General features: G+C 43.3%; 1 protein-coding gene across 3 annotated transcripts in view; it reads right to left on the bottom strand.

Moving 5' to 3' along the window:
• The window catches only part of ETV6 (ETS variant transcription factor 6), a 224339-nt gene that overhangs the window by 167420 nt on the left and 34814 nt on the right, over positions 1-22105 (bottom strand). Inside the window, exon 1 of one of the 3 annotated variants that reach the window (XM_059682209.1) lies at positions 10298-10319. The exons of the other annotated variants lie outside the window; for them this stretch is intronic. The gene's annotated coding sequence lies outside the window, so the exon portion shown is untranslated. Of the gene's footprint in view, positions 1-10297; positions 10320-22105 lie in introns of those variants that run through there. 3 annotated transcript variants of the gene reach the window in all.

Raw genomic sequence — 22105 nt, 5'->3', positions numbered from 1 at the left:
TTATCATTTAAATAAATGGATTTTGAGTAAAGGTGATTCTCCTCTGTAATGTGTGTGGGTCTCATGTAATAAATGAGCTGAAGGTTTTAAGAGAATATAGACTGAGGTCCCCGAGGAAGAGGGAAGTCTGCCTCCAGGCTGCCTTTGGACTTGAGCTGCAGCATCAACTCTTCCCTGGATCTCTGGTTGACCAGCCTGCCCCACAGATGTTGGGCTTGTCTGCCTCCACAACTGCATGAGCCAGTTCTTTAAAATAACTCTCTCTCTCTCCATACTTACACACACACACACACACACACACACACACACACACACACACACACACACTGTTAGTTCTGTTTCTCTAGAGACCCCTGACTGCTACAGATGGGCACAACCAGTAATGTCATCCTCGTCTCTGAAAATTTCTGCTTCCAGGAAGGGGCGGGACTGAGACTGGCCTCCACGCAGGGCCTCTTTAGAGTTGGCATTTCATCTTACGTCTCCAACCAGGTTAAAAGGCTAAAAGATCTGGCCACACATGGAATGTTTTTAATAGCATTTTTAAACCTTAAAACGGATTGGGTGGATAAAATAGGAATGAGGGCAAAGGCAAATAGAAAGAATAATCTTCCCTTTGCCTATGGCTGATGAGACCACTACGTTTCTGACTTCTAGGGTTTCCAAAAAGTGAGAGAGGAGGGTCCATGTGGATCAGGGTTCAAACCTCCACCTGAAGATTGAGCAAAATGCTCTGTTTTTATGAGGCTGCTCTGCTAGGCTGGGGAATGATGGGAAACGAACACAGTCACAGATACCATGCTAAAGCTCCAGGACTGAAAAACAGGACAAAAAAGTCTGGAGTGTCCTGGAGCCTTGACAAAACAGAAGACAGAAAGCGGAAAAAAATTAGAGAAAAGTGTTCGGTGATGCAATTCCACCCACAGGGGACGGTTGGGAAATACCATACAATTCTTCCTCAAAAAATGTTGGTCAAAATACTTACTGGTTCAAACATAATGACATTGAAGAAAGCAAGGAAATGCCACATAAATGATTTCAGATGAGTATTCCTCTTTTATTCATTTTTGAGTAATTAAGACTGTGCCCCTAAAAGCACCCAAAAACCATTGTTACCTTGTAAGACTGACATTTTGAAAGTGCTTGAGGGAAAAATGTTTGGTGAGCGGAGGGAACAGCCCGGGTCTCCCACAGAAAACAATGGCTACACAAACATTCTCTTTCCTTCGAAAAAGGAATTTGGGGTGAGAAACTATCTCTACATAGCGGTGTCTACGAGAGAGTATAGGCGAGGGAACCAGGGTATATGAAGAAAAAGGAAAGAGGGCACTATAAAAATTAAGTTTCTACACTTAAGTGGGATAACTTCTGCTCCCTCTGCAACCGGGGTAGAGAAAACTAACCCTGCAGGTAGAGCTACTCCTAGGACTCTTGGTGTGTGACCTCCCTCTCAAGGGACTGCCATTATTCTAAAAATGAATTCGTCTCCTTGAAAAGACGGAACTCATTCCTTGAGAATTAGTTCTGGAAACTGAGTAGGATGATACCATTTCACTTTTTACCAGACCGGAAAAAGAGTTAAAAACACTGAAGAAACAAGGCTAATGGGTGGAGTTAGTGTCAACGTCCTTGAGAGGTACAGTTGGGAGAAGAAAAAGGAGAGGCAAAAGTACTAGGTAATGCAGCTCAGTTCTCTGGGGCACCCAGGTCTCTGGAACGGTGGCCAAAGAACCTGCAGGCCATTTGCCCAACTCCATCGGGTAGCAGTGGGTACTCTGAAGAGTGCTGTCGTGATTTAACTTGCCATGGTCCTGGCAGGCACAGGAAGTTCCAAGTATTTGCCATGCTTTGCTGAGACCTCTGACACTCTAAGCTAAGGTGTCTTCGCCTGGGTCAAGTATGGAGTTCCCTCGTTTCAATGGGCTACACTGTAACCTGCAGGGCCCGTTGAAACACAAAGTAGGAAGTGGCTTTCTTGGTGTGACCTAAGGGGAGGCTCTAGATCCAACTTCCCACCAACCACCAGGTCCTAAAGGCCCCTTACAGAGCTTCTCCTTGGGGCTCAAGAAGGCCAGGAGAAGCCTTTTGTCCAAGAACCAGAGCTTTCCGTATAGGGCAGCACATTCCTACAATGACCCCATCGGCCTGAATCAGCTCCTCCAATGTCTCTGCTATCAACCAGCACAGCGCACTGCCCCAAGGCAATAGGTGTGTTTTAATAAAAGCTCTGTTTCACATTTGCAGAGCACTTTCCAGTTTATAATGTGTTTAAAAGTGTAAGGAGCAGGGGGATCTAAGGTCAGGATGCCTGGATTCAAATTCCATTTCCATGAGTTTCTTGCCGTTTTCTCACTGCAAAGTGAACATGATGACAGCGGCTACCACCTGGGATTGTTGCTATACGAATAACAAGGGACAAACAGGTAAAGCACGTGGATCAATACCTGGCACATGGTCGCACAATAAATACAGTTTGATGACTCTCCCCAACCCTGGAGCAGATGAGGAGACACAAGCTCAGAGAAGCTAAATGTCTCTCCTGGTGACAAGCCAAATCAGGGTTCTATATAATCAAATACACAGATATAATTGTGCGTGTATGTTGGGAAGAGATGGGGGTATAGCAAGGGGGTGGTAGGTAGGTATATGAGTGACCAGAGAAAGCCACAGGACTTTGGGGGGGAATAGTACTAACAGAGAGGAAAGCGTACTCCAAAAGCAGAGAGCGGGCTTTGCTTCTACAGAAAAGTCAAGGAGTCTCTTCCATGGCCTAGGCCAGAATCAGCTGAATGCTTTCCCATCATGTGACAAATATACTGTTGATGTGCTGATGTAAGAATATTCTGTAAATCAATTCTGTAAAGCTACCCACATGGCATGCAGAGAAGTGTGATGTGCTGTATTAATCAGGGTATCCAGGAGTATACATATGAAGAGATTTCTTTTAAGGGATTGGTTCATACATTTATGGAGGCTGGCAAGTCCAAAATCTGCAGGTGGGCCCGCAGCCTGGAGACCCAAGCAAGAGCCGATGCTACAGTAAAATCTAAAGGCCATTTGCTGCCCATGCCCTTTGCTCAGGGAAAGCCGGTCTTTGTTCTAGTTTGTCCTTCAATTGATTGCATGAGGCCCACTCACATTATGGAGGGCAACTTGCTTTACCCAAAGTCCACTGATTATAAAATCAATCTCCTCCATAAACACCTTCACAGAAACTTCCAGAATAATGTTTTAGCCCTTATCTGGGCACCGTGGCCCAGCCAGATTGATACATAAAATTAACCATCACATAAAATTAACCATGCCCTTGGTGGTTGGCCTTCAGAGATTCCTTATCTCAGAAAATTATGAGATCTCCAAAGAAAACATATGCGGTCTACAGAGACTTTAGGGGGGAAAGGCAGTAAAACCCACAAAATGCAAGATAGTGGCTAACTCATATGGGAAGACAGGGTGGGAGGAAAGAGGAGCACACAGGTAGGGCAGCAGTATTGGTAATGTGCCAGTTCTCAAGTTGGGTGGTAAATTCATAGGTATTCATTATGTTTTATAATTCACACATCTCCCATGTACATATCAAATATCACATAACACATAAAGGGTAAAAAATCAAGCTTTCATGCCAGGTAGCAAGACCACTCTCTCAGTACAGCCTGCCCTGACAACTCCTGAAGAGAAATCTCCTTCTCTGATCAAACCATCTACTCTACCCGCAGGCTGATATTGCTGGGCAACATTTCGTGTGCACAGGCCTTCCCTTCTCAAATGAGTTTTAAGTCCCTTATGTTCCGGGACAATTTCTTACAACGTCTTTTTATTCCCCCACGGAGTCTGGCTGAATGTCTGAGTAACTCAATAAAAACTCATTGATGGCTGAAAAACAAGGTGGGTGGGGACAAGGATAACAAAAATAAACCAGCGGAAAAGCAGAGGTGCTGGGGCGGCACTGGGTTTCAGGTTTATAGAAGGCATTAACAGCTCCAAAAGTTGGCTTGAGAGATCAGAAGCCAGGCAGGGTCACATTGTACAATTTTTACGGGCCTAGAATGAAACAATGCCTGTGTGGTGGAGACTATAAATGGTACCCGTGCTAATAAAAATAACACAGCCAGGCTTGTAGAAGGGGATGCACACAGACAGGTAAGACCTGGATCATCTGTGATGTCCAGACTACGATCCCAGGGATGTAGCCCGTCAGTCCCAAGTGTTCTTAAGAAAACACAGTATGGCACCACGGTACTTCTAACCCAGCCCCCAAGCAAACTTCCAATCTTTTACAACTTCTTGCCCAGTCCAGTCAATAGTTTGGATGATAACAGTGCTGCCATTATTGACAGGACTCTTCCAAAAAGCCAACAGTGAGGAGAACTCATATATCTTCAAATTTCTAGTTCACCCTCTGTTCATTGTTCTCATCAGGACTCCTCAAGCCTAAACTTGAGGTGCTCCCATTTGTCCCATGAACCCCAGCTCTGACTTATTCAATTGTGGTTAAAGGAGATCAAGGCTGTATGTGGTGGTGAGAGCTCTCTCCTATTGGAAACAAAGGGTCACCTGGGAAGAAAGATAGCCTTGGATATATGCTCACCACATAGAGAAGGCTAGCAGAATGCTAGATGGGGATAATTTCTCTACTCAACAAACTCTGGGGGATCAGGCTTGGAGAATGACAAATGCAACTGCTGAAAGAAAAATGGAAGGACTCCCAGTGGCTTATAAATGGATCCTGTGTAAAAGGTCACTTCATATGCTATCATTTAGGAGAGAAGGCTGACACTCAAATGACTTTAGCCCTGTTTCCAGCCAGTCTCATCATTAACAGGCGAATACGGCTCTCGGAAGTGACACGGGCAGCTCAGTGACATGTCACATCACTGTCAGAACTAGAACTAGGTTTCCCCACTCCATGGCCAATGCTCTTTCGACCATGACATGCTCATGGATAGATCATTTCTGCCAACTGCCACATATATGAGTTGAAGTTCGTATAAAATGACACTGAATCAAAGAAAGGTCCAGATTAGAATACATGAATCTCTATGAAGGAGGTTGGAGGGCAGCACTGAAAGGAAAATAATTCTCTCCTTACACAAAATGGAAAATCGTTAGGGGCTACACCAAACTGAGAACATTTCACGAACCCACCGCTAAGACCTACACATTGGTTCCAACAGTTCCAAAATTTCTCACATTTAGAAGAAAGTGCTCCTTCCTGGTGACAAAATTCTCAACACCAGCCCGTTGTTTGGCACGAGAGGGAGCAAATGAGAGCATGAAATGCGTCCCTGGAAATGCAGACTGAAAAGGTTGTGTCCAGCTCACATGCAGAAATCCTGCCATTGCAATGGAGCGTGATTCCCACAGCCATGCTCCAGCTCTGAGCTCAGGAGATCACCTCTAAAAGTGTGAGGCTGCCAGCCATACCAATCCTGGTCACAAAAAAGGAGCTGTACCTCAGGATTTCATTATTTCTAAGACTACCCATTTGAGAAGCAGGAAAGAGAATTTTTTTTTTCTCACGAACACATTTTTTTCTTCTCCAGCCTCCTTTACACTACTGCTCTTCTTCTAGAATTGGAAACTGAGCGCTGTTGTTTACTTTCTTATGCATTCCCTGAGGTTTGATTGTTGATGTCTGTGCTAGTCGGTGATTAGCATTCTGACTTCAATTCCTTCTTTAGAGTCGGCCAAGGAGCCCAAGAAGTTGGCCTCAGCCACTCCCTGGGAACAATAGGCCCTTTCTACAAAATACAGGTTTGTCTTCCTTTTCAAATACATATGAGTCGGGCCCCTGGCGGACACGTCTACCTGGCTGTACAGAACATTCACTGTGAAGCAGAGGGCTCTCCGTGCAAGAGAAACCAACTTGCAGGTCTTATGTCCAACTGAGTCAAGATTGTACCTCTAATTCCATTTATAAAACTCAAAACAGTGAATTGTATACTCCATCAGAAAGCAAACAGATACAGCCAGAGAAGCAATCTCCTGGAAATACCCAGCTCTTAACAGCCTGGCCTGGAGGAGAAGGTGGGCTGCAGAAAGCACGCCTTACAGGGACTCTCCCACCCTCTCCACCTGCCAATTTAAGAATTCCTTCAGTGCTCCGCTCACTTAGGACTTCCCCTCTTATCTGTCCTGCTCACAAAAGGCAGTCCAGTTGACCTTACTGTTTCTCTAGCACTTAAACTTGGCCATTAGCAAATGCAATGTCCATCTGGATGAGGCCTGGCTGGCTGAGGAGGGATGGAGGCCTCGCCACCACAGGGCCCAGAGCACACTGATTCACTACTGTACTGAGGGAAAGGGAATCTTGGCCTCCAGAAGCTGAAGTTCACATCATCAGACTCTCTACTCTTCTTCCCCCATCAGGTCTCCTTCATGAGAGACAATCTTGCACATGAGCTTGCTTTCCCAGCAGAGACATGGCGTCTGCTACTAGTCCCTTTCCGCCCTTTGCTAAACCGGGCGATTTAACCTGTGCGCCAGTTTCTCTGCAGTGTACAAGGACAGTGAGAGCGCCATCCTGCTTCTCTCACACAGTTACTATCAGGATGGACCAGATAACCAAGGCAAATATTTTAATAACTGGCTTCCAAATGTTATTTTCATTCCTTTTGCCGACATGGGCGTGGGGTCTGAGGACATCAAGAGCTCAGACATGGGCATATCAGCAGAAGGAACGTCTGCTTCTTATCAGCCCAAGGCCCTCCAAAGATTTGTAAAGCCATGGAAACTCAGGGGGTGGCTCCAAAAGCTGTGACTCCCACCTCAACAATAAGTCTCTCAAACGGACTTTGGAAAAGTCCATAGATTCAAGGCTCTTGTTTTCATTTCCTGCGCTTCTGGGAAGGGCGTACAGAGGTGGTGAGAGTCGGGGGGCGGGGGGGGGGGGGGGGAGGGTTGCTAGGGGATAGAGCTGTCTGCACTGTCCTCTAATCCCCCCTGGAATATTATTCTAGTTACAAGTGAACCCTGTGGTCCGAAAATACTTCTCTGAAAAGCTCCATCAGCATGGGGAAGTTGGAAGGTAGGATTATTTAGGATAGGGAAGGATAATCTGTTTAAGAAGAGCTGATTTTTTCCTTTTTGTTTAATTTGGTTTTTGGCCCTTTTGTTAATATGCTAATATTTTAAGTTAAGCACCCAAAGGTTTGGGATTTAGTGTCCTTAAGTGAGACTACAACAGACCAGACTAGACTAAATCAAGATATTTTTTGGTTACTCGTGCCGAGGAGTCCAACAGTCCTAAGCACAGAGGCAGTGTGCCACAAAATTGCTCCATTATCCCAATGCTGATAATCTAATCTAAAGCTGCTCAAAAAACATCTGAAGGCCAGGACAGAGAATATAAATAAAGGAGTCAGATCACACACACACACACACACACACACACACACACACACACACACCATGACCACTAAAACTTCCACATGATTTACACACTAGGAAAACTTAGTTCTTACAGAACTTTTGTCTGTTTCAGAAAAAATTAACAAACTTTACCCATGACGAGTCATTGTGAATTGTTTCCCAGAGCTAGTGTGTCTGGGCACTAACCCATGTTCTCTCCTGTTCTTTATATGACACTATATGACTACCATGTTTAGCACATTTTTACCCAATGTACCAACAACAACAGGAAATAGGCCTTGTGAATTCACTCTCCTTCTCCCTTCTCCCTTTCCTTCTCTCTTTAACCCTCAAGCTAGCATCCCTTCCAGGTAATGGTCATTATCCTCAGACTGTCTTGAGCACTCTTCTCCCATTGACCCACTCTCGTTAATTCATTCATTCAACCAGATTTCTTGAATACCTACTATGTGTCAACACTGTGGTTGATGCCAGAAATAAAGTACAGAACTAAACAGACACATCCCTGTTCTCATGATGCCTACCTTACAATGGGGAGAGAGACAAAATAATGAGTAAACAAACAAAACATCTGCAAGTTATAATACTGCTAAGAAAGAAACAAGCAAGAGTTGAAGGAGACTGAAAAGAGAAAAAGAAAGATAGCTTCTCTTTATCTCTAAAACCTTAGAAATGTACATTTATTTTAGCTCTTGACTCTTACACTCCACAGGGCAGTCAGTGACCTATCTCTGCCTAAAGTTTACTTTCAATCTTAAAATGGAGAGGAATTACACAACTGAGACCATTCAGCTCTGACTCCTTCAGCTCAGTCCTCTCAACCTCCAGGAAGGAAACTCCTCATTTCCCAGAGGCACCCTATGAGGCTCTGTGGATTATTCAAAATACCTCCCAAAACTTAACATGCATTTTCTTTCACTTGGTGCTCTCGGGAAACTAAAAAAAAAAGATCAGTCAAGTCATTTGCACAATGAAAACCTGACCATTACAGGCCCATAAGGGTAGAGCATGTTTTAAACTTCTTGGTACACTCAACTGGCTAGCCCATAAATATTCCTTTAATTTTATTTTTTACTGAAGATAACTAAGTCTGTTTGTTTTAATCCCCAAATTTCTCTGACCTTTTCTTTCAAACCCCATGTTCTACATCTTAAATTATGTTTATCACACTTCTCTTGATCTTCTATATTTATACACACTCTTGTAAAGTGTGACTAAAACAGGAAAAAAAATATTCTAAAAAGGAACTGACTAATGCAAAGGTTAGCAAAAGGGTTATTTTCCTTGAAACTTGTATTATTTTTAGTGTATTTCAGCGCTTTTTCCTCAATCAGCATTTAGTCAACTAATGACGCCTGGGTATTTTCTTTCAATGCCTGTCCTAACAGTATTTTCCCTTTCTGTGTGTGAATGTTTGGTGCCCTCCTTACACATCACTATTTAAGGGTACTGACTGGATTCATTTTTTCTATTTTTCCAGAATGATTTCTGACATTGTACAATTTAGATTATAAACTGCTTATGGGCAGGGACAATGTCTCTTCCTGCTACGCTTACTATCAAAGCACTTGGTGATAAGCCAAGTTCTTTATGGACCATTAGACAGGCTCTGATGATCGAGCTGATAGCTTTTGAGGCCAACCCAGCTTTGCTCTTCAAAGTTTAAGTTTATTCACTTGTATGAACGTTTTGTTTCAGTTCTTCTGTTACCAAGAGATCACAGGGAGGGGGAGGGCGGTGCGTTTCTAATACAGCTTCACTGATCTGCTCTAATTACCGCTACATTCCAGCTATTCTATTATTACACACAATCTTACACATTAGACACCACATCACTTAACACATGGAAGATGATTAAAAACTACCTTCAAAAGTATTTTATTGAGTGGAAAGCCTGGAGGTTGGAACCTGTCCCACTGCCTTTTTAAAAAAATACATATGTTTTTATTGATTTCAGAGATGAAGGAAGAGGGAGAAAGAGACAAAAACATCAATGATGAGAGAGAATCATTGATTGGCTACCTCCTGCACGCTTCCTACTGGAGATTGAGCCGGCAACCCAGGCATGAGCCCTGACCAGGAATAGAACCATGACCTCCTGGTTCATAGGTCAACACTACACTGTGCCACACAGGCTGGGCCCATTGTCCTTTATAGATCAACTAGAGGCCCGGTGCACAAAATCTGTGCACTGGGGGAGGGGGTGCTCCTTAGCCCGGCCTGTGCCCTCTTGCAATTCGGGATCCCTTGGGTAGGGTCCCTAGGCCTGGTCGGCAATCAGGGCCTATCAGGGCTTTCCTTCCCCCAGCTGCCCCTGCCACTGCCACTGCCACTGCTTGCCATCTGTGTGATGCTGCTCCCCCCTCCCCCACCACCAGTCATCTCCCTCTGATGGATCGCCCCGCAGAGGGAGGCCCCTAACTGCCCTCCCCTGCTGGCCTGATCTCACCCCAACTGCACTCTCCTGCCGGCCTGATCAACCCTAAGTGCCTCTGCCTCAGCCCCCACCACCATGGCTTTGTCTGGAAGGAAGTCGGATGTCTGGAAGATGGCTGGTTAACCCCGTCTAATTAGCACATTACCCTTTTATTAGTATAGATAGATTATATAGGATAGGATTGCTTAAATGGGGGGTGGGGAGCCTTTTTCAGCAGGAGGAGATGCTCTTGGCAGACAAAAATACATAATCCCTATATCTGGACTGATAGCCAGCCATATGCACTATACTGCCAAACCGGTCATTAAAAAATTGAACGGCTTTCTTACACCTTACACCAAACAGCTGTTGCCCTTAAAACCCTCCTCAGCCCCCACCTTAGGTTCTGCCTTCGTAGCTCACCCAGATTAGGTTCTGATTGGTCAGTTTCTATGCCAGTCAGCATCAAAAGCTCTGCCTCCTAGGCAGCCATTGGCTCCTGGCACTCACCCAGATTTGGTTCAGACTGGTCGGTTTCTATGCCAGTCAGTGTCTCCGGGCCTATCTCTGGGCCTGACCAAAGAGGCGGGGCTGAGCAGCCCCAGTGGAGGCCTAAAGAGAAACAGTGCAGCTGCTGGTGAAGCCTGGAGAGGGAGAGGCAATGCTGATCAACAGCTGCCACTGAGGCTGTGGATCAGACCCTGCCTCTCTCTCTGCAGGCCTCTCTCCAGGCCTGATCTGCAGCCCCCTTGGCAGTCAGTGCTGGGTCGCTGGGCGGGCACCAGCTGCAGTCAGTGTTGGGTCGCCACGGCAACCCAGCATTGACTTCCAGTGTTCGATTGAGCCTTCAGTCGTTGGGGACGTTATGGACCCTGGCTCTTTATATATACAGATTCCTTCTTACCACTGGTTATAATAAGGAAAGATATGATGGAAATTTTATAAAAACAGAACTCTAAACTGGAGTTGAAATTATAAGAATTTTAGAACATAAAGAGGCAGGCTAGGTGGGCATGGTCCAATGAACTCTGAGGTCAACATACCTGATGATATGGACCATGAACAAACTCATCTGTGGCTGCCTTGGTTCAGGCCCTCATCATCTCTTGCTTAATATCCTGCAACCCATTGTCTCCCCACTCTCCCCGCCTACACACACCAGTCTCTGGTCTCCATGGATCCTACTGTGATCCACCAATACACCCTGTCAACCCACAGATTGAATTGCGGCATTCTAAATGCATGACCTGTTCCCCTAAACTCCTCACCCTGGTGTTCAAGCACCACTAGCTTCCTACCATCTCATACCCTACCCCCCATGCTTTCTAAACCCTTAAAACTGTTCCTTGCTATTCTTCCAACAACCATGTGTTTTCTTTCACTTGCCTTAGCTCAGGCTATTCATGGAATGCCATCACTTCTTTCTCTAGCTCTAACACCTATTCATCCTTCAAAGCCAATTTGAAATATGACCTCATCTTTGAACCTTTCCTAAATTCCCCTCATAGTCCACAGCAGATTGAGAGCATCCTTCTGGCTCCTCATATTTAGCACATGATACTATAGTTAACCAAGTATACAGCTGACTCCTTCCAAAAACTATGTAATCTCTGTTCATAGGCAGAGCCCCTGACACACAGTAGGTGCTCATCTGTTACACTGACATTAATGGCCTCAGTTTTGCTACTCAGCTACCCCAAAGAATACTACTCAGGAAGACAGGGCATGCCCTTGGGAATTTCATCCCAAGAAAAGGTCAAGGATAGGTCTGGAAGAAAAATCTACCTGTGGCTACAAAACTAAAAATACTGAAACTCTTGACTCCTAAAAGAGAATGGCTGACTTAAAAAGGAATGAAAGACTCATATCAGCTATCGCAGGGATGAACCTTGAAACATTAAGCTAAGTGAAATAAGCTGGTCACAAAAAGACAAATATTATACAATTCCACTTACATGACGTACCTAGGATAGGCACATTCATAGAGACAGAAAGTAGAATCACAGTGACCAGGCACGGGAGGCAAGGAAGGGGAAGGGGGTGTTATTATTTAATGGGTACAGAGTTTCAGTTGGGATGATGAAAAAGTTCTAGAGGTGGATAGCGGTGATGGTTGCAAACAATGTGAATGTGCCTAGTGAAATTGTATTTTACAGATAAAATGGTTAAAATTTTGTTTTGTGTTATATATGTTAACCACAATTTTTTAAAGTAGGAAAACAAACACCACAATAACTGAGAGCCCCTCCCCCCAAAAATTAACAAAACAAAACATAGGAGCATGAAGGATAGTGATAGAGTGGATTTCGACTTGTTCATCAACTCTCAGATTCCTGGGAAGAGGGATCCCCCTCAAAATCTTACAATGGAAGTTTCAGAACTAATGGTTGGAAGCCCTGCCTTCCACTATAGGATCAAGTCTATGGAATGTATTCAAATATACCTTTAATTAAATTCAACCAATACAGTAATCCCCTAATTGGCAGAGGAAATGTTCCAAGACCCCCAGTGAACTGCCTGAAACCACGGATAGTGATGAACACTATGTATGCTATGTTTTTTCCTATACCAGTGATGGCGAACCTTTTGAGCTCAGCGTGTCAGCATTTTGAAAAACCCTAACTTAACTCTGGTGCCGTGTCACATATAGAAATTTTTTGATACTTGCAACCATAGTAAAACAAAGACGTATATTTTTGATATTTATTTTATATACTTAAATGCCATTTAACAAAGAAAAATCAACCAAAAAAATGAGTTCGCGTGTCACCTCTGACACAAGTGTCATAGTTCGCCATCACTGTCCTATACAGACATACTTACAATAAAATTTGATTTATAAATTAGGCACAGTAAGAGACTAACAGCAATAACTATGAATAAAATAGAACAATTATAACACTATACTGTAATAAGAGTTATGTGATGGTGGTCTCTCTCTCAAAATATCTGGAATTTTTCATTTATCAATTTTGGAGCACAGTTGACCACAGGAAACTAAAACTATGGACCCTGAAACTGAGAATAAGGGGGGCTACAATATATATTGAGCACCTCCAATGTGTCAGGCCTCATGCTACACACTGAAAGGAGATCAAAGTTGATTAAAAATAGCCCACAGCATCCTAGGGCGAATGAGACACGTACCTAAATAATTATAGCACTGCGTTGCCTTGGATTGAGCTTTAGCAAAAGAAATACAAATGCAGTATGGGAGAAAGAACAAAAGTGAGTTCAAGAAAGATTTCCCGCATGAGTTAAGGGAGGCAAATTCATAAGCATTTAATGAAGGAAGCTGGATGGTGACCTCAGCCCACTGGTACCTTCGCATCCCCACTAGCACATGGAGAGGGGCACTGGGTCTGCCCAAGGGCCCTTCCAGCTGGAGGACTCGGCCACTCTCCATGTCATGTAACAGGGAGGGTGGCCGCAACACTTTCCCACGCTGGCCTGTGTCTGACCCCGTGTGGCATTTTTTATCCTCTTGACCTTTATCTGCAGATGCTCTCCATTCGGCTATTTAGGAAAAAGCTCAATAATAAAAAAAACTGCCCTGGCCGGGTATCTCGGTTGGTGCGTCCTCCCCATATGCCAAGATTTTGGGTTCAATCTCCATTCAGGGCACATACAAGAATCAACCAATGAAAGCATAAATGGGTGGAACAACAAATTGATGTTTCTCTTTTCCCCTTCTCTCTACCCCCCCTTCTCTCTCTAAAAATCAATAAATAAAATAGTCAACAAACCTTGTCTGTATTCTATTTTTCCTCTGTATTGATAGATTTTAAAGTATCTGGCAGGATAACTATCTAGGTTTCCAGAAATACAGAAGAAACACACACACACACACACACTACTAGGTTATTTTACTCTCAAATTTCAGTTTCTAATACTTAAATCTAATTTTGCACATTTCTCAACAAGATCCAACTACCTAAAACAGACCTAATCTGCCTTTTCTAGATTATTTGTATTCTTATAGAATGAAATGCATAATGCCTTATTAAAACAAACATTTTAAAGAAATTAAAATAAATAAGCTGTATCGTATCAACTTTGAGGAGTTTGTAACTTTGATTTTTTTAAAGATGCATATGCAACAGAAGTGTTAATACATGCAAATACCATTAAATTGTGCTTTCCTTCCATGTGTCCCATATGTCTTCAGAAAAATGAGAAAGCCTGGCTCACGTAGAAAAGAAATAACATTGTCTCCCATTTTATGAATGCACTTTTAGAGGAACAACCTATTACAATTATCCCTTTGCAGTACTTCACTGATTTAAGTACGGATGGAAGAGAGGAAGAATTCTGAACACAGGCCGCATTATGTCCCAATGGCAGATCTTCAGAGTAGGATGACAGTGGCTTCTGGAGTCAGCCTGGGCACTTTCTGCCTGCAAACCTTGGGCATGTTATATAACCACTCTAATCCTCAATTTCCCCGCCTGTAAAATAGCTTGGTAATAATAATAATACCTAACTCAGAGTGTTGTATTGAGAACTGAATGAGCATGTAGTGGCATAAAGCTCTTCACACAGTATCTGGTATGTAATAAAGATTTAATAAATGTTAGTTTTTGTTATTAGTTACCTTGTATTCTTATTCCAACGCAACCACTGGCTGCTTTGCAACCTCAGACATTTCACTGAGCTTTTTTGCAGCTTCCTTGGTTCTCCCTAGTTCTATCTCACCGTATAAGGATAATGGGGGGAAACTGAAGTCACATCTATAAAAGAAATTAAGCTACAGGAAAACATTAAACTTCTTTGCTAGTTTGAAAGGAACAAGCTGCCATGTGTGGGGTGCCTATGTTGAGGGGGTCCACATGGTAAGGAGCTGATGGCAGCCTCTGGCCAACAGCTAACTAGAAGCGGAAACCCTCTGCTAACAAAAATGGATTTCCCCAGTCAAGCCTCAGATGAGACCACAGCCTGGCTGACACATGACTTGTAGCCTTGTGAGATCCTACGTGGATGTCCCACATAAGCCCTGTCCAGATTCCTGACCCACAAAAGCTATGGGATAGAAAATGTGTGTTGTTATAAACCACTACATATGTAGTAATTTGTTATGCAGCAACAGAAAACTAATATTAATGTGGAGTTTGAGAATGCAGAAATATACATGTGATATACAATACACTCACATCCATACACATACATGCACAAACACACAAGGATTCCTATGATTTAATATCATTGCCTAGTGATTTAGCCTTATTGGAACACTATGGCAGGGAAGAACAATACACCAAGGACAGTTATTTAGGAGCAAATGGCAACAATCTTCTCCATACTGCTGGGGTGTTGGGGGAAAATTATACTTTCCTGTGGCATTTCATCAAGTAACAGCCAAAGGTTCGTTTTCCATTTATTTTCATATTAGGTAAGTCAGCCTTTCTGGAAACCAAATTGGGCAAGAGATTTTGTCAAGGTCCAAATCCCCTTGCCAAACTGAATTACCTTATGGGCATGATGGGAAATCTCTCGGGATTTAGTTATGGGAAAGGTTCACAAATCAGACGCCCAGATTGAACAGCGAACATGCAACTTAGTTCAAGTTAAATCAACTGACCCAAACCAGGAGGTCAAGATGTGGTTCTGAGTTCATTTTCTATTTTAAATACTATAATTTTCCAGTTCCTCCAGAAACAGACACAACATGTCACCAAACCACTTGCCCGATGCTCCTAGACTAGCATCCCCTTCCATTTTATCAGTATCCCCACTTAAACCTCTGCCCTTTAAATTCTTCATCAGTGTGGAGCCTTCTTAACCATTTTCCACAGAATCAGGAAATTTAAAAAGTAGGTGGTTCCTTGGAGATCATCTAATCCCATTCTCAAATTTTACCGGAAACACTATGAGGCCCCGTGCAATTCTAATGGCTGGCTCAAGTTTAAAAGCTGAACCTTTTTGGAACTCTTGTCTTTTGCAACAGCATGGATGGAACTGGAGAGCATTATGCTAAGTGAAATAAGCCAGTCAGAGAAAGATAAATACCACATGATCTCACTCATTTGTGGATTATAAGAACAACATAGACTGATGAAAAGGGACAGACCCAAAGACTGAGAAACAGCGATCAGGCTATCAATCCCCAGAAGGAAAGTAGGGGAGGGCGGGGGTAAGGGGAAGAGATCAACCGAAGGACTTGTATACATGTATATAAGCCAAACCAATGGACATGGACAACAGGGGGATGGGAGCATGAGTGTGCGGAGCGGGGAGGGGGGGGGAGGTTGGGGGTTAATGGGGGGGGGGGATGAGGACACATTTGTAATACCTTAACTAATAATTTTTAAAAAAGGAAGTATAATATTTTCAGATTAGTCACATAGACTATTCTGTTTTAAACCAAAATTAAAAAAAAAAAGCTGAACCTTTTTAACTCTTCTTGAGAACAGAGAGGAAGAGCACCTTTCTCTCTTCATCTCTTCCGGCACCTGTCTGTTCAGATGCCTGCCAGAACCCTGCGCTTAAGCACCCCCTTTGCCAGGGGAGCATTCCCGTGAAGTACCAACTATGAATGGAAGAGATCTCAAGTAACTGCTTGAGATCACACAGGCTGGGGAGACATCCATCACCCACAAGTTTCTGCCATGGCTGTCAATCCCCAGGAGATTTCAGCCAAGTCATGGCAATAAAAATAAATTAACAGCCCCAGTGCTTAAGGGATGAGCTAAGGCACAACATAATCTGCTATTCCACGCAGACTCACCAACTGCAGCTTGGGGAAAAAGACAGGAAGGAAACCTATTCGTTTACATTGAACAAATATTTACAGAGGTATTGCCTACAATTTCTCTGAGTTATTTTATTTATCTACTTAACAAACACTGAATACCAATCATGTGTTAGCCACATTACTACCAGGAATAAAAAGATGGTGTAAAAAAGTAAGTCTCTGCCCTCAAGGAGTTTACAGTCTAGTGAGAAAATCAAATATTTAATAATTATCATAACATGTAATCTTTATTGCACACCTACTATGTGCAGGGTGATTCTAAGTGCTTCATATGCATGAACTCCCTCAGTTCTCATTGCCACTTGATGAGGTAGGCACTATTTTTTATTCCTATTTTACTCACAAGAAAACTAAACACAGAAAAGCTGTTACTTGCCCTAAGTTCATGCATTCATGTTTTCGACAAATATTCACCTACTGTGCTCTAGGCACTGCTCTGGGTGCTGCGGTACATCAATGAACAAAAGAGACAAAGGTCCCCGTTGCCATGGAGTTTTCATAATGGTGGAGGAAGAGAAATATTAAGCAAAAAACAACTAGAATGAGATACTCTCTCGCTAGAGAGTGACAAGTGCTGGGCAGAAAAACAAAGCAGCGAGGGGACCACAAAAGGGTTGTTTGGAGGGGGTTGGGTGGTTGCTATTTTGAAAAGGGTGGCCAGTGAAGATGTCATGGATGAGGGGTCACCTCAGTAGAGACCTGAAATGACTGCATAGTCCTGTTCAAGCCAGGACTCTCACTGCGAAAGAGCGAGATGAGTGGAACTCTGACTTTCCTTCTTTAACAGAACTTTCTCTTCTGGTTATAAGGGCAATGTGTTCTTAATGAAAAGAAACTGGTTTACAATGGGTTTTTTAGAAACTTTACGGAGGTTTGAGGTTCTTCATCTAAAAACATCAGAATGCTTCTCTAAGTCTTACACTGCCAAGTGGGAGAGAGAAAGGGCATGTGTAAAGGAAGGAGTCCTGGAGGAGGATTCCGGAGACTCGGTTCTGGTCCTAGCTCTGCCTGCAACCAAAGCGTGTTTCTGCAGGCCTGTCACCTCCCCTCCCCAGGCCTCAGGGGCCTCGCTCCTAAAATGAAGGAGTTAGACTACAAGCACTACAAAGCCCTTTCTCAGGCTCCATGTGGTGATGACTAGGAAGAAGAAAGATGTCACTGGCAATGTGGACAAGGCCAACTGAACATACTAAGGGCTGCTGAACACACGAGACCCGCAAAGCTCCCTGAGCCCGCAGCCAGGTCAGAGGGCAAGGGGAGCAGCAGAGGTTCCTCGCCATCCCACAGGTGTTCCGAGGTCTCCAGCACTGCAGGAAGAGGGATGAGGAGGAGACGCTGTTAGACACAAACACCCTCTGGCTGCCTGATAAGAACAGCAGGAGGTGAGAGCTGGAAACCCCTCAATATCTAACTGCACACCGACCGGATGATACACAGTTGAGAAAAGACAGCCTTGCAGGTCTTGAGTCCCACTGACTGAACTAGTCCTTCTCCCTCTAGCTGGCACCATTAGTATTGTCTCCATTTGACCCACCTGGACAGGACTGTAATACAACTTACTACAACAGGGGTACCCAGAATCTGGTGAGAGCAGAGACAACCTAGGGCAGCCGTGGGCAAACTACGGCCCACGGGCCGGATCCGGCCCGTTTGAAATGAATAAAACTATTGAAAAAAAAGACCGTACCCTTTTATGTAATGATGTTTACTTTGAATTTATATTAGTTCACACAAACACTCCATCCATGCTTTTGTTCCGGCCCTCCGGTCCAGTTTAAGAACCCATTGTGGCCCTCGAGTCAAAAAGTTTGCCCACCCCTGACCTAGGGCCTGGCAGAAAGAGTTCTAATGTCTGATTAAAGAATTCCAGTTAATCAAAAGCAATGGTCTTGGTAGCTGTTATTCGCTTCACCTCCTCACCATTCCTCTCTCCAACTTTCTCCATACTTTTCAATCCCTGTCTGCCCAGACCCTCCATTGAATTATTTAAGTCTCAAAATGCTAATTACATAAGGTGGAGAAACCTCTATTTCAATTCATTAGAATCTGTTCATATCATAGTAATTTTCTTAAGGGTTCTTTGAACTTGGGCTAGATTTGGTAACATCATAAAAAGGAAGGACACTACATCTTCAATTCATGACAGATCGGTTTGACATGTATGAAAATGCCAAAAAAATTAAGTGTTTTCAATGGGCCTGTCTTATAACTACTGACAGACTTCAAGGAAATTCTATACACAGAAGTTACAGATGACGCACACTAAGAGATATATGCCATCATTACATGACCGTTGCCCCAACTAATCTTTTTAAATCGCATGATGAACTAAGGGAAGAAAAACACTGTAATAAACTGACGCATAATGAATGTCAAGCCAAATTCTCTCCTAGGTCCCTGAGGACAGAAAAAAATGGCATATCCAAGGAGAAAGAAAGGAACATCTTATTCCATGAACCAGCAGGGATATGTCTTCTAAAGAGAGAGATGGGACAAACACGTGTGGATAAATGACTATGACTCTGCAAAGCTAAATATATGAAAGCAGAGAGAACACTGTAACAAACACAGAGACAATAACCAGGTGGAAAAAAAAGAGTTTTCATTGGGAAGTTTTGTAGGGAAGGAGATTTTTTAAGCACTGTTTTGAAAGTGAGAGAGCCATGTTTAGGCAGAGAGGTGCCTACTCTGTATATGACCATCCTCTTAGTTAGCATCTGCACTGAATGATGTTAAAAAAGTGTTAGGCATTACAGAAGAGAGCCTATTTGGTTTCAAGATGACTGACACAGCTGAAGGGATGAACTGAATTCTTTTATAAGAACAAGATATAGGTCTGAAATTCAAATAACTCCATTAAAAGCTACTGTAAACTCTCTTACATGCACTACACCTCATATAACCCTCACAATAACCCAGTGTAGGAGGTAAGTGGTCCATTTTTTGGCTGAGGAAACTGAGCTTCAGAAAGTAAATAATGTGCCAAAAGTCACAGAGCTCTAAAGCAGCAGATTTCAAACACAGGCAAGTCTATCAAACTTAAAGGCTGTGATCTTAACCATTATGGGAGGTAGGTACAAGAATACAAAGAAACTAAATCTCTAATAAGGCGAACCTAAAAGAAAGACTTTCAAAAAGTCATCCAAAATAAAACACTTTCTTATGCTGTGGCATGATAAAATGTGTTTCTCTACCTCTATCCATTCCAATAAAAATTTTATTTGGTATAACTCCATCTGATTTTCCCAAGTGTGTGTGTTTGTGTGTGCAGTGGCTGTATAATGTCTCTAGTTAGAGGGAGAATTGGCCACAGAGGACTAGCTGTTTTCTCTGAGAAGAGAGACGCCTGCTGTCCACCAGCCCCCTCTGGTACTCTTCCCTGAAATCATCGCTCCCTCTGCCAGCCATAGAGTGTCTGAGAACAGATGGTCAGGGACGGGTGCCGGTGAGGCCGTCATCCCTGTAGCTCCCCTACTGCTTCAACACTAGAAAGCAAATATATGACAGCAGCTGGAGGGCAGAACTAGGGCTGAGAAAGAGCACTATGGCTAAAAGACCAGAAGTAGGAGGTAGACTTTTCCCAGCATGAATGTTTGCTGCCCCTACAATGGAGTTACTTTGGTCTGTTTCCTGGAGAGAAAAACACTAGTTCATGACCACAGACTGTTCCTGAATCCTAACTTGGGTGAACTCTACTGTCCAAGCAAACAGGCGGACAAGGGCCAGAGGTCTTTGGGATCTTCCCCGTACTCTGGGTACAAGGCCAGGCCTGCCTTCTTAGCCAAATGAAGGGGAAGGGTCAGGTTTGTCACTAAGTACCACAGACCCAGATGACTAGTAGTGGGACAGAGCATGAAGCAAAGTGAAAATGACTTTGGCCTACCTATAATCCTCCAAACTGGAGAGACTCACAACACCACAAGCACATTTGATTTCTCATCCACTACCATCACATGGCACGCAATGCATGTCCTAGTCAAAACCACCCACTTGCCAGGGCCTGAGTGTGCCATGCTCACCCATGCCTCTAACTTTCCTGAAATAGACTACCCATCCACCCCCCTAATCTAACTTGTGAACTCTTACTCGTTCTCCAAATATCAGCTCTAAGATGTTCTCCCCATCCAACCCCCAGGAGTCTTCTCTCCCAGGGACGGGTAAGTACCCTTTCTCTCTGACCTAAGTGTTACAGCACATATTGTAACACATTAGAATTCTCAGTATGCACAACCTTCTCCCCACTAGGTAGGAAGTTCTTTAAGGGCAAAAAATATGCTTTATTAAGATGATACTGCCTTGTTCATGGTAGATGCTAGATAGTCTAATGCAAAGAATTGATCCAATTAAACATATGGAAGCATAAAAGACTGTTCTCAAGGGAATATGGTCTTACCTTCAGAGTTTAAAGTAAGAGAAAGTCAACCGCACTGACTACCCTGAAGCCATGTATAAAGTGCTTGCTGTGCACCTAGAATGGTTCCAAGCACCGGGTAGGACTGGGGAAATGGTGGGAGGAACAAGTGAAAATGAGATGGTGTCTTGTCTCATATAAAGTTTACATGCTACTTCTTCACACCAACTGAAATAAAAAGCACTGAGGATTTATCTTCATTGTGCTTCTCGCAAATGTTCCTCTGGCTCAGAGTACTATACTGCTGGTCTCCAAAAAATGAAGCCATATACACAAAGCAATCTCCCGCACATGGACGACTGACTATATGTTCAAGAATATTTATAGCGAATGTGTTTGCAGTCGCTGAAATCCCAGCACCAACCTGAAAGCCCATTAATGGGAGAGTGAATGAATAAACTGAATATAACCCCAAATGGGATATTATACAGCAGTCGAAACAAATGAACGACAATGACAACATGTAGCAATACAGATAAATAATAGCAGTAAAAATATTAAGGGGAAAAAGTCCCAAAAGATTATACATAGTCTGATATTTTTATACAGGTAAAATAAACTATACACCTGCATAGATGCAAATATTTTCTGTTTTCATGTAGGCCATTTTTAGACCTACATATAGAAAGGAGAGTAAGGGACCAATGCACACACGATTCAGGTGATGGTTACCTTGGGCAAGGGAAGAGAGCAGGATAAGATGTGGGAGGACCATCATCTGGTCAGATGCATATTATTTTCGCGGTCCTAGCTTTTGTTTTAGGCAATGTGTTTATGGCTGCCTTACTTTAAAAAAGTAAAAATGTGAAGAATATGAGTCATGAAGTAAGGATTATGAATAATCCAATTCTTAGCATATAAAGTCTAATACCAAACAACAACAAAATGAAGTTACGAGAATATTATAACATGGTGCCTGACTCTATGCAAAATGAACAGGTGTCCTTTAAGGAGGGCATCAAGAGGGCAGCTCATGCCACATTCTGCCACTAATTGATTTCCACCATGTGGATACCAACATGGGCATCCACATGTCCCAGTGTCAATCCACCGAGCCCTCTTTTTCCTCGTGGCATTTCCTGGAGGAACTTGAGCTCTGGAGAACACTGGATGCACTTCAGCTACCCCAGCACCACAAAGCACTCATGGACCAGCA

Source organism: Myotis daubentonii, chromosome 2 (assembly GCF_963259705.1).
Source record: "Myotis daubentonii chromosome 2, mMyoDau2.1, whole genome shotgun sequence".
NCBI classification, from domain to species: domain Eukaryota; kingdom Metazoa; phylum Chordata; class Mammalia; order Chiroptera; family Vespertilionidae; genus Myotis; species Myotis daubentonii.
The sequence above is the reverse complement of the archived record's forward strand: the minus strand, read 5'-3'. Positions and strand labels throughout refer to the sequence as shown.